The sequence below is a fragment of the Pseudochaenichthys georgianus genome, unplaced genomic scaffold (genome assembly GCF_902827115.2).
Source record: "Pseudochaenichthys georgianus unplaced genomic scaffold, fPseGeo1.2 scaffold_783_arrow_ctg1, whole genome shotgun sequence".
Lineage (NCBI taxonomy): Eukaryota > Metazoa > Chordata > Actinopteri > Perciformes > Channichthyidae > Pseudochaenichthys > Pseudochaenichthys georgianus.
The window spans coordinates 57,501-71,476 of record NW_027263331.1 but is presented as its reverse complement, the minus strand read 5'-3'; positions in this window follow the sequence as shown (position 1 = coordinate 71,476).

Here is a 13,976-nt window from a genome sequence, read left to right as displayed (position 1 = left end):
GCAGGATAATCTCCACATATTAACACCACTTTATGATTTCTGAAGTAAAAAGCTAACGTTGGGTGTTAGGAAAAATATCACTCGTCACCGGCTTGAGCTTCAATATCAGGATACATGTATTTATTATCCTCTCAAGAATGGAAGTGGTCATCACACACAGGGCTGCGTGGGACAAATAGTTCCCAGAGTAGAGTCCTTGATATGCTTATATACAAGAGTTACAGTCAACAAGATGGACGAATACTGGTTCAAAGCAGTATTCTGACATGAGTTCAGATTAGCTAAGGCCTGCGTGAGCGATAAACATGACCGTCATACGTCTATCTCTCTAGGAGCTGTGTGATCATGCCAATCTTAGGAACATAGCTATCATAACTTCAACACAGTGTCTCATGAGCGTCATCCATGTAGTCATACATCCGGCTACGTACACAGCTACGAAGGGCCTCTGTTATCATGTGCTACTCTGATATAGAAGGAACATTCAATATGTTCCCAGCATAGGGCTATAAAGGAACGACAGCACATGACTTCACGTCACCACCGCTGAGCGCAGCTAATGTTGGGCTAGAAAGGAACTACAGCACGGTCACATGACTTCACGTCACCACCGCTAAGCTAAAGGAGGCTAATGTTGGGCTATAAAGGAAATAGAGTTGGGCTTGATGACGTTTAGTCGTCTCATTTAGACACCAGGGCTGCAGTCGGATAGTTTAAAAATCAGCTCCTAAGTTCTAACCCTATCGTCTATTCCTTGACCTCTGAGTGAAGCGTCACGGGGTTAAGGGATAGTGGATAGGAGAATTCAAAAGGACTTAGGAGAAGAGACTGCGGTACTTTAGAGAATCCGAATGCACTTTCCCTATCCGACGTGTTTATGATGCGCCAGCGGACGTCATTGTGTGCGTCTGCTGCTGTGGGGAAACCATGGAAACCACAGTTTTCTATACAGCGGACTACAACATGGATGTTTAATAAGAACGAGGGACTGCTGTGAACTCATCTAGAGACTCTGCTCCCGTGCTCTGATGCTGCTGCTTTGCTTTATGAACGAGGACAACAGAGAAACATATTCTTCAGGACCAAAGCTGGAACTGAAATAAAAAGGAAAGTGAAACTTCTGCTCGTCACCCTCTCCCTCCGGTCCACATTAATACCAATGATCCCAATACGTATGATTGATGAACTAAATATCTTAAAATCAATACAGATGTATTTATTATAAACGTTAGTCCTTAACATCTATCACTGTGTATATCACCATTCAAACATCTTTTAAAAGTTGAACAAACCCCACACAGCTCAGTGAAATGTTGACTTTATTTGATCATTTCAGTAAAAACTAACGTTCATATTTCTCTTTTTGATTATAATACTGATGAACGTTCAAAACAAAGCACTTTGGCAACTTACCACCTACGTTTTAAAATGCTTAATAAGCACCGTAACTTTCATGATATAATTTCTCGGTCATAATCGGTTGTTTCCGTGAACGGCCGACTGTTGAGTGACAGCAAATGCTGCGGCTGCAATGCATTGTGGGGCAGCATTTTCTCCTCTCCTTTCGGTAAGCGAGGTCCAGTGGTTCCTAAGCTAAAGGAGGTTATAAAGGAAGTGTGAAACCTCCTTTCCTATCATTCTCATCATTCTAGAGAATTCGAACGGCACTTATCATGGCTGCCACTGAGGGACTTCCGGGTCATTTCACTCCTTTAGGAAGGTTCCTCAGCTAAATGGACTATTCGACTTCAGCCCAGTCGTGTGTTTACTGACGTATTTTATGTCCATCTTCTCCCGCTTATCCGTGGTCGGGTCTCGGGGTAGCAGTTCCAGCAGAGAGCCCCAAACTTTCTTTTTCCTGGCCACATCAACCAGCTCTGACTGGGGGGTCCCAAGGCGCTCCCAGGCCAGCGAAGAGATATAATCCCTCCACCTGGTCCTAGGTCTACCCCTTGGTCTCTTCCCAGCTGGACGTGCCTGGAACACCTCCCTAGGGAGGAGCCCAGGTGGCATCCTAACTAGGTGCCCGAACCACCTCAACTGGCTCCTTTCGACGCGAAGGAGGAGCGGCTCAACTCCGAGTCCCTCCCTGATGACCGAACTTCTCACCTTATCCCTAAGGGAGACACCAGCCACCCTGCGGAGAAAACCCATCTCGGCCGCTTGTATCCGCGATCTCGTTCTTTCGGTCATGACCCATCCTTCATGACCGTAGGTGAGGGGAGGAACGAAAATGGCCTGGTAGACAGAGAGCTTTGCCTTCTGGCTCAGCAGTACCGCTCCCGCTGCTCCGACTCTCCGGCCCATCTGACGCTCCATTGTTCCCTCACTCGAGAACAAGACCCCGAGATACTTGAACTCCTTGTTTTATGTCGTAGGACAAACATCTCTTCAGCTTGTGTTAACCACAGAACTTATTTCAGGATAGCAACCAAAGACACACTCAAAAGACCATTGACTTCCAGACCAGCAGACAAGAAGTGATGAAATACTGAGTCAGTTCATGGTTATAAGATTCCCTTTTTTCATCTTTTCCAACATACTTTCAATACTGTGGGATAAATCAGCATCTACCACAACTCCTTTTCCTTTCATGCTGATAAATATAAATGCCTCTTTGGTTGCAACATTACCCTGCCCTTCCTCCTAAGTTCATAACCAGCAAAAGTATTTAATACTTCACGCTAAAGGCAAACCTGATATCAGAACTCCAGAAGAAGTGAGCCAAAGTGCAATTGGATCCAGACGGAGAGCTTTTCTGATCTTCTGACATCCATGTTCTGGTTTCACTCTGGCTCCCATTCATCACCTTCATGTACAGTAGTTATTACCGCATGTGCATTGGGGATTCATATATTTGTGAATGGAAGCCAAAAGATAAAACAGAAAGAGACATCACGAGGGAGCGTTGTAATTGCCTCTGGGCTTTTGTATTATCAGAAAACCAAGATTAAATTCGACAATGACCCTGAACCATGAGTAATCCTCACACATCACTGACGGACCATTCCCCTGTTGATACACGTCTGCTTTTGCACAGAGACAATGGATGAGAAGCCGACGGAGTCTTTAACAACGACTGGAAACACGTCTGGACTCTTCATTAAATGCACACAATGGTAAAGTTTGAAGCAATGTGGGTTTTCAGCTTCTCCCGTTTAAGATTCCTTCAGTGAGGTTACATTAGAGCAGATATACACCTGAACATCAGCAGGAGAGGACTCTTTAAAGTAGAGACACTACATACTGATATACACCTGAACATCAGCAGGAGAGGACTCTTTAAAGTAGAGACACTACATACTGATATACACCTGAACATCAGCAGGAGAGGACTCTTTAAAGTAGAGACACTACACACTGATATACACCTGAACATCAGCAGGAGAGGACTCTTTAAAGTAGAGACACTACATACTGATATACACCTGAACATCAGCAGGAGAGGACTCTTTAAAGTAGAGACACTACATACTGATATACACCTGAACATCAGCAGGAGTGGACTCTTTAAAGTAGAGACACTACACACTGATATACACCTGAACATCAGCAGGAGAGGACTCTTTAAAGTAGAGACACTACACACTGATATACAGCTGAACATCAGCAGGAGAGGACTCTTTAAAGTAGAGACACTACATACTGATATACACCTGAACATCAGCAGGAGAGGACTCTTTAAAGTAGAGACACTACATACTGATATACACCTGAACATCAGCAGGAGAGGACTCTTTAAAGTAGAGACACTACATACTGATACACACCTGAACATCAGCAGGAGAGGACTCTTTAAAGTAGAGACACTACATACTGATACACACCTGAACATCAGCAGGAGAGGACTCTTTAAAGTAGACGCACTACATACTGATATACACCTGAACATCAGCAGGAGAGGACTCTTTAAAGTAGAGACACTACATACTGATACACACCTGAACATCAGCAGGAGAGGACTCTTTAAAGTAGACGCACTACATACTGATACACACCTGAACATCAGCAGGAGAGGACTCTTTAAAGTAGAGACACTACATACTGATATACACCTGAACATCAGCAGGAGTGGACTCTTTAAAGTAGAGACACTACACACTGATATACACCTGAACATCAGCAGGAGAGGACTCTTTAAAGTAGAGACACTACACACTGATATACAGCTGAACATCAGCAGGAGAGGACTCTTTAAAGTAGAGACACTACATACTGATATACACCTGAACATCAGCAGGAGAGGACTCTTTAAAGTAGAGACACTACATACTGATATACACCTGAACATCAGCAGGAGAGGACTCTTTAAAGTAGAGACACTACATACTGATACACACCTGAACATCAGCAGGAGAGGACTCTTTAAAGTAGAGACACTACATACTGATACACACCTGAACATCAGCAGGAGAGGACTCTTTAAAGTAGAGACACTACATACTGATACACACCTGAACATCAGCAGGAGAGGACTCTTTAAAGTAGACGCACTACATACTGATATACACCTGGACATCAGCAGGAGAGGACTCTTTAAAGTAGATACACTACATACTGATATACACCTGAACATCAGCAGGAGAGGACTCTTTAAAGTAGAGACACTACATACTGATATACACCTGAACATCAGCAGGAGAGGACTCTTTAAAGTAGAGACACTACATACTGATATACACCTGAACATCAGCAGGAGAGGACTCTTTAAAGTAGAGACACTACATACTGATATACACCTGAACATCAGCAGGAGAGGACTCTTTAAAGTAGAGACGCTACACACTGATATACACCTGAACATCAGCAGGAGAGGACTCTTTAAAGTAGAGACACTACATACTGATATACACCTGAACATCAGCAGGAGAGGACTCTTTAAAGTAGAGACACTACACACTGATACTTTTGGCTTTGTCCATCTCTGAACAGTACATGTGTTTTGTGTTCTTGTAGGAGCATGTCTCAATGTGTTGTGGAAAATGTCTCCGTCACTCAAACTTTTGTCCTGGATTCAAGAATGTTGTTTTTCCTGCGGAGAGTCTGAAGTCACATGTTGTGAAACAAACCGTAGGATCAACTTGAGTAACCTCAGGAAGCAACAGGGATACAACTCTGCGTTTCCTAAAAGACACAATCAAGATTACAGATGAACAGAAATCTAAAAAGTGAAGCGTGTGGTCTCTTGTGTGTTGGACATTTCCCCGGGAATGAAACGGAGGATGATTTAAATGTAAAGACGATCATGTATCATTAACTGCACCCCCTCTCAGACCAGACTCCATTGTAATACAAAGAGATTTAGGAGTTTCATTTCCTCCCTAAGAAAAGCGAAAGCCCCACGATGAATTGAACATTAACAATAGTGAGCTTGATTACAGGGCTTAGTTGAATACTCGATTCTGATTGGTCGATATGACAGTAGACTGATGTTAAGCTCTATAATGACTAAGGAGGATGAAGAGGGAGACAGAGGTGAAAAGACAGGAAGTAAACAGGAACACGGTGTGGGCTTCTTCACTTTCTTAGAAGAAGCAATACGATCATTTTTAAGTCCATACAATTATTTCAATTAATGCGGAGTCAAGATGTTGTGTGTTTAGAATCTGGCCGTTTGATAAGCGGGATAACGTGCCGCGTTATTGAAAAAAGAACATCCGATTTAAACGTTACGTCCTCTAAGTCGCATTGTTGTCTTTCAGTTCCACTGCATGCTGTAAACCTATAAACACTGTACAAAAACAACTGTACATTTTTAAAGTAATTATCATCAAAATCCTGTAAAATTAAAGATATTAACTATAAATGACCAAAACATTATTTTAAAGGTCCCCGATTATGCAAAATACACTTCTTCACGTCTCTTCTACATCAACATGTGTCCCCTCTTCCTCATGTCTCTTCTACATCAACATGTGTCCCCTCTTCTTCATGTCTTTTCTACATCAACATGTGTCCCCTCTTCTTCATGTCTCTTCTACATCAACATGTGTCCCCTCTTCTTCATGTCTCTTCTCCATCAACATGTGTCCCCTCTTCTCCATGTCTCTTCTTCATCAACATGTGTCCCCTCTTCTTCATGTCTCTTCTACATCAACATGTGTCCCCTCTTCTTCATGTCTCTTCTCCATCAACATGTGTCCCCTCTTCTCCATGTCTCTTCTTCATCAACATGTGTCCCCTCTTCTTCATGTCTCTTCTACATCAACATGTGTCCCCTCTTCTTCATGTCTCTTCTCCATCAACATGTGTCCCCTCTTCTCCATGTCTCTTCTACATCAACATGTGTCCCCTCTTCTTCATGTCTCTCCTACATCAACATGTGTCCCCTCTGTGGAAAGAGACTCTGAAAGTTTCAGGAACAAAGATTCTCTCTCTTTTTGATCCATTTCTATAAAAACCTGTCTGAAAAAGAGCTGATCAGATTTTGGCCACTTTATGATGTCATAACGATGTGTTGTCTTGGTAACCATCAGCCAATCAGCAACCAAGGTAAAAAAAATAGAAAATACATGCAGAAGTACGTAAAATATCTATTTTGTTTCTGTAATTAAATATGTAAATCGTAATATAGAAGTGTATTACTGTTAAGACTTTAAGATATTTCTTTGTAATGTTAAGGTAAACATAAAAGTGTAAAATAAAGAAAATGTAAGTAAAACATTTGTACATACCTATAAACCTGCAGAATATATATTTCTATTCCTGATGCAGTTTTCCTTCCATATGACCTTTTATGTGTTTGAATCTGACTCAAGAATGCAGCATATTTCCTCCTCAGAGAAAAGCAAAGCTACGTAACTCATATTTACGACGACTGCCGCAGGTTGCTCTGTAACGCAGATCGCAGAGGGGTTACGTCCCAGAGCTGCTTTAGTTTCACACGCGTTCCGCACCGGAGCCAAATGTGTCTCAGTACTCAGATCTTGTAGTTGAGTAAAAGTAGAAGTACTCAGATCTTGTACTTGAGTAAAAGTAGAAGTACTCAGATCTTGTACTTGAGTAAAAGTAGAAGTACTCAGATCTTGTACTTGAGTAAAAGTAGAAGTACTCAGATCTTGTTCATGAGTAAAAGTAGAAGTACTCAGACCTTGTAGTTGAGTAAAAGTAGAAGTACTCAGATCTTGTACTTGAGTAAAAGTAGAAGTACTCAGATCTTGTACTTGAGTAAAAGTAGAAGTACTCAGATCTTGTACTTGAGTAAAAGTAGAAGTACTCAGATCTTGTTCATGAGTAAAAGTAGAAGTACTGAGATCTTGTACTTGAGTAAAAGTAGAAGTACTCAGACCTTGTTCATGAGTAAAAGTAGAAGTACTCAGACCTTGTTCATGAGTAAAAGTAGAAGTACTCAGATCTGGTACTTGAGTAAAAGTAGAAGTACTCAGATATTGTAGTTGAGTAAAAGTAGAAGTACTCAGATATTGTACTTGAGTAGAATTACTCAGATCTTGTTCATGAGTAAAAGAAGAAGTACTCAGATCTTGTACTTGAGTAGAAGTACTCAGATCTTGTACTTGAGTAAAAGTAGAAGTACTCAGACCTTGTTCATGAGTAAAAGTAGAAGTACTCAGATCTGGTAGTTGAGTAAAAGTAGAAGTACTCAGATCTTGTTCATGATTAAAAGTAGAAGTACTCACATCTTGTACTTGAGTAAAAGTAGAAGTACTCTGATCTGGTACTTGAGTAAAAGTAGAAGTACTCAGATCTTGTACTTGAGTAGAATTACTCAGATCTTGTTCATGAGTAAAAGTAGAAGTACTCAGATCTTGTACTTGAGTAGAAGTACTCAGATCTTGTACTTGATTAAAAGTAGAAGTACTCAGACCTTGTTCATGAGTAAAAGTAGAAGTACTCAGATCTGGTACTTGAGTAAAAGTAGAAGTACTCAGATATTGTAGTTGAGTAAAAGTAGAAGTACTCAGATATTGTTCATGATTAAAAGTAGAAATACTCAGGTCTTGTAGTTGAGTAAAAGTAGAAGTACTCAGATCTTGTACTTGAGTAAAAGTAGAAGTACTCGGACCTTGTTCATGAGTAAAAGTAGAAGTACTCAGATCTTGTACTTGAGTAAAAGTAGAAGTACTCAGACCTTGTTCATGAGTAAAAGTAGAAGTACTCAGATCTGGTACTTGAGTAAAAGTAGAAGTACTCAGATCTTGTAGTTGAGTAAAAGTAGAAGTACTCAGATCTGGTACTTGAGTAAAAGTAGAAGTACTCAGATCTAGTACTTGAGTAAAAGTAGAAGTACCAGAGTGTAGGAATACTCTGTTACAGTAAAAGTCCTGCATTCAAAATGTTACTCGAGAAGTAGAAAAGTATTAGGATCAGAATATACTTAAAGTATCAAAAGTAAAAGTATTCATTGTGCAGAAAACTGCCTTTGTGTGTGTGTATAATTATATTTATATATGTGAGATTTGAAGATGATATTGTTGCTGTAGAAAAACCAAGATCTGACTGACTTTTTGGCAAATATATATATATAAATGATTTGACTCTTTTATCATGACTTAACGAGTCCACTAGTATCATTTTTAGAGATGCATTTTCTTTTCAAAAGTAGCCAAAGCTGTTGTAAATGTAATGGAGTAGAAATATGAAGAAGCATCACATCTAAAAAGTTGGTAACACTTTATTTTGATAGTCCATATTTAACACTCTAAGTCATCAGTTGACTTTTAGTAGCATGTCAACAGCCAATATTCAACCTTACTATCTGTAGATTGTGTCAACATCTTCAAAATTGACAATCAACTACTCAAAATCAATCTGTCAGTTGAAAGTCAACAGGGTCATGTGACTATCTGTTGATAATCTGTTGAGAGTCAAGATGTCCACTAAAGATTACAGTAAGCATTAGTTGGTGATCAACAGATAGCAACTTTAGAGTTTAGTTGACTATCCGTTGATCGTTAACTAATCTAGAGTTGACTATCAGGATACTTTTAGTAGGTTCTCCACTAAGCGTCTGTAGGCATGTGTTAGGACTATCCACTAAGCGTCTGTAGGCATGTGTTAGGACTATCCACTAAGCGTCTGTAGGCATGTGTTAGGACTATCCACTAAGCGTCTGTAGGCATGTGTTAGGACTATCCACTAAGCGTCTGTAGGCATGTGTTAGGACTATCCACTAAGCATCTGTAGGCATGTGTTAGGACTATCCACTAAGCGTCTGTAGGCATGTGTTAGGACTATCCACTAAGCGTCTGTAGGCATGTGTTAGGAGGACTATCCACTAAGCGTCTGTAGGCATGTGTTAGGACTATCCACTAAGCGTCTGTAGGCATGTGTTAGGACTATCCACTAAGCGTCTGTAGGCATGTGTTAGGACTGTCCACTAAGCGTCTGTAGGCATGTGTTAGGAGGACTATCCACTAAGCGTTTGTAGGCATGTGTTAGGAGGACTATCCACTAAGCGTCTGTAGGCATGTGTTAGGACTATCCACTAAGCGTCTGTAGGCATGTGTTAGGACTATCCACTAAGCGTCTGTAGGCATGTGTTAGGAGGACTATCCACTAAGCGTCTGTAGGCATGTGTTAGGACTATCCACTAAGCGTCTGTAGGCATGTGTTAGGACTATCCACTAAGCGTCTGTAGGCATGTGTTAGGACTATCCACTAAGCGTCTGTAGGCATGTGTTAGGACTATCCAATTCAAGTGAAACACAGTTGAGAACAGTAGAAAGTCTATAACCTATGAACAGAACACATTCATCCACTAATGATCTGCAACAGACATGGGAATAAAGCGAAATGTTTTGCACAAACTTTATTTATTCATTATGTATGTAATGTTTGAGTTAGAAACACCTGTTCCTGTTTTATTTGACTAATATAAGATAAATACAGAAGCCTAATGCATTCACTTGAGAAAAAAAGGTTTTTCACAAGAAGTCACAATCTACAGACTTTCGGAAACAGTTCTAAATTGGTTTGAATCCTACTTAAAGGATAGAAACAACTTTGTTTCTATAGGTAAATACACATCTGAGTTGACAAATATGACATGTGGGGTTCCTCAAGGCTCCATCTTGGGGCCTCTTCTCTTTAACATCTACATGCTACCACTGGCTCAGATAATGAAGAACAACAAAAGAAGTTACCATAGCTATGCAGATGACACACACATTTACGTAACCATTTCACCAGGAGACTATGCTCCAGTTCAAACACTGAGTAAGTGCATTGAACAAATCAATGACTGGATGTGTCAGAACTTTCTCCAATGAAACAAAGATAAAACTGAGGTAATGGTTTTTGGAGCCAAGGCAGAACGTTTAAAAGTTAGCGCTGAGCTTCAGTCTGCAATGTTCAAACCAACAGATAAAGCCAGAGATCTAGGTGCTGTCATGGACTCTGACCTGAGTCTCAACAGTCACATTAAAACAGTTACTAAATCAGCCTGCTATCACCTAAAGAACATATCTAGGATTAAAAGACTAATGTCACAGCAGGATCTGGAGAAACTTGTCCATGCCTTTATCTTCAGTCGACTGGACTACTGCAATGGTGTCTTCACAGGTCTCACTAAAACATCCATTAGGAAGCTGCAGCTGATTCAGAACGCCGCTGCTCGAGTCCTCACTGACACTAAGAAAGTGGATCACATCACTCCTGCTCTGAAGTCTTCACACTGGCTTCCTGTGTGTCAAAGAATAGATTTCACAATACTGCTGCTGGGTTATAAAGCACTGAATGGTTTAGGCCCAAAATACATTTCTGACCTCCTGCTAAATGATAAAGAAACCTGCAGGTCCGCTGCAACTCTGACTACTTTTAAATCCAGCAAGAAGACTTTTCTTTTTGTCGCTGCTTTTAATTGAACTATTCATATCTTAGACTGCACTGTAACTTTTATCCATGTATTTTTCCTTAATGTTTATTTTATTAGATTTTCTTTTTTAATGCTTAATGTCTTTCATTTTTTTTTGTAAAGCACTTTGAATTGCCTTGCGTTGAAAAGTGCTCTATAAATAAACTTGCCTTGCCTTGCCTTGCAGAGAGTAAGGTTGAATATCGGTTAATAACCTGTTGCAGAAAACATGTTGACAGTCAACAGACACTTTGTAAAATCTATAGATCAACACTTGTACCTTATGTTCTACTGGCAGTTAGTTGAATGCATGTTACTGTTACTTGTCTGTTGAAACAGTGTTGTTGAATGTCAACTGATGACTTGTAGAGTGTTAACTATGGACTATCAAAATAAAGTGTTACTAAAAAGTTGAGTACAAGTACCTCATGACGGGTTTTTCTGGATGTTTCAGCTCGCGTATGTAATTCAAAAACACTTTGGTGCATGTGGAATTAAAAAAAATAAGGTTTATAATTGAACTCTTTTGTTTTTAAATGTTGTATTTGGCAGGTACAGAAAGGCCTGGGAAAATGTGGATATTTGGTGGCGTTGAGTAATTTCATAAAGAACTGAAGACGGGATGAAAGGATTAGATCAGGGTCTAGATGAATCTTTAGTGTGGAAGTGATAAGATGACAGGAGGGATCAGAGGAGTTATTAAATCATGCTGAGGATTACAGAGCTGCCAGAGAAAAGTTATAAAGCTGTCCTCACACAGACATATTATATATCACAGAGATAAGGGAGGGAGGGGGGGAGATTAAATACAAGACATATAGAGAGGAAGGTGAAGAAATACTAAAACCTGAAGGGATAGATGAGAGAGGAAAGGTAGAAGAAGGATCCTCTCCTCTCTGCAGATCTAAATCAACATGCAGTTAAAAGAGATGTCTCTGCCTCTCCCACTGTAAACACAATGCAACCAGTTAGTCCTCCCAGAGAGAGAGAGAGACGCTGGGTTTGATTATCCCAGGAAACAGAGGTCAGAGAAAACATCCGAAGTATTCAGAGTCTCTGATTCAATAAGGAGGGTCAAAAGTGTACAGGAAGATGGTGAGGAAGGAAACACAATGACTGTTCTTTACGCTTTTTACACTGAAGAGCCGTTTGTGAATATCTTTTACAACAACAACAACAACAAAAGAGGGGTGCAGGAATGAGTTCTACTACCCTGAAATGTGATGTGACCGTGCTGTAGTTCCTTTAGCCCAACATTAGCCACCTTTAGCTTAGCGGTGGTGACTTGAAGTCATGTGACCGTGCTGTAGCTCCTTTATAGCCCAACATTAGCCACCTTTAGCTTAGCGGTGGTGACGTGAAGTCATGTGACCGTGCTGTAGTTCCTTTATAGCCCAACATTAGCCACCTTTAGCTTAGCGGTGGTGACGTGAAGTCATGTGACCGTGCTGTAGTTCCTTTATAGCCCAACATTAGCCACCTTTAGCTTAGCGGTGGTGACGTGAAGTCATGTGACCGTGCTGTAGTTCCTTTATAGCCCAACACTAGCCACCTTTAGCTTAGCGGTGGTGACGTGAAGTCATGTGACCATTCCTTTATAGTCCAACATTACACACTACTTTGTGTGAACTACGTTAAAGCTGTTTCTCTTTCACTTATGAAGCCAGATTGAGTTGCAAAACGTAATTTCTAACTTCATACTCTTCTCCAGAGACGTGGCTCATAGTATTTGTAGTAATTCACTGCCAGTGACGTAGTCGTTACACATCTGTCTCAGGTTCGTTTCACTTTATGGTTGTTTTGTGTCTTTTTAATTCATAATTACTTATTTTTGTATATCTGTTAGTGTGTAGTAGTTTTGTGTCTCTGTATGGGCTTATTGTGTACCTTTGTAACGGCTTTGTGTCTCTGTCTACATTTTCAGTCTTTTTTTTTTCATGGTATGCCTATGCCTTTATGCCTATGCCTTTATGCCTATGCCTTTATGCCTATGCCTTTATGCCTATGCCTTTATGCCTATGCCTTTATGCCTATGCCTTTATGCCTATGCCTTTATGCCTATGTCATTTTAGATATTATTTTTGTGATTCTTGCCTTTTTTAAGTATTTTTGAGTCCCTGATTGGTTGAAACGTGTCTCTAAGAGTGACAGCGGGCCCGGATACTTTTGGCCCATTCATAAATCCACCAGGCTGTTCAGCATCTTCTTTAAACTTCCAACACAAAACTATTATTAATCAAATCAAACTGAATTCCATATAAAAATGGTCCACCATGAACCCTTTTCTGGTCTTTTCAAGCTTTTAATATCGTTATTTTCCATATTTAGAAAGTTAATTTTAGACGTTTGATTCATTCCTTAAACAATATTTCCTCTCCACTAACACAGGAAGCTCCGCACAAAGAGCAGAAGCAGTCTATTTCAGGAGAGGCGAGGGTCAATGAGACAGTATTTCTGTCCTAATCTGAATATGTTAACCCTTTATTAACCCTCTCTCCTTCTCTGCATGTATGTCTCTCCTCAGACTTAAACTGTCCATACGTCTACATTAGAAACAACAGGAAACAATAAAACCAGCTGTTCCTCAGCACATTAACTGTGTGAAAGATGGCGGTCCAGACGTGGAAGTGACGCAGCTGTTGACTCGTTGTTTATCCCCCATGGTGCAACAGGAACAGGAAGTGAAGATGTGTCCAGCTGATAGGCGTGGGAACCGTTCCCTAAACAATGTCCTCCATTTCTCCCTGTGTGCATGAGGGTGAAAAAGCTCATCAGGAAATCTCTTAAAGTTGTAATTAGCTTGGTGGAAGAACTCAAAGCTAAAATTAGAAATACTACAGAGTACAAATACTCATTAATAAGTAAATCTGCAATGGAGCGAGTTACTAACTCTATAACATAAGAGTAATACGGACATTGTTAGCCCAGAAATTGTAGGGGGGTAAAAGTTGAACGTAGCATAATGTGGAATAACTCAATTGAAGTACCTACATTAAGTCAAAGTACTTCAGAAGCCATAAAGACAATTCCTCGTTATCATGAGGTGAACTTGTAAACAATGAACAATTAAACCCGAGGCTGCAGCTGTGACATGTTGGTTTCCCAGAACAACAGATGCTGTTTAGCGTCTCGGAGGCGAAACAAAGCTGACGGGACGCCATTC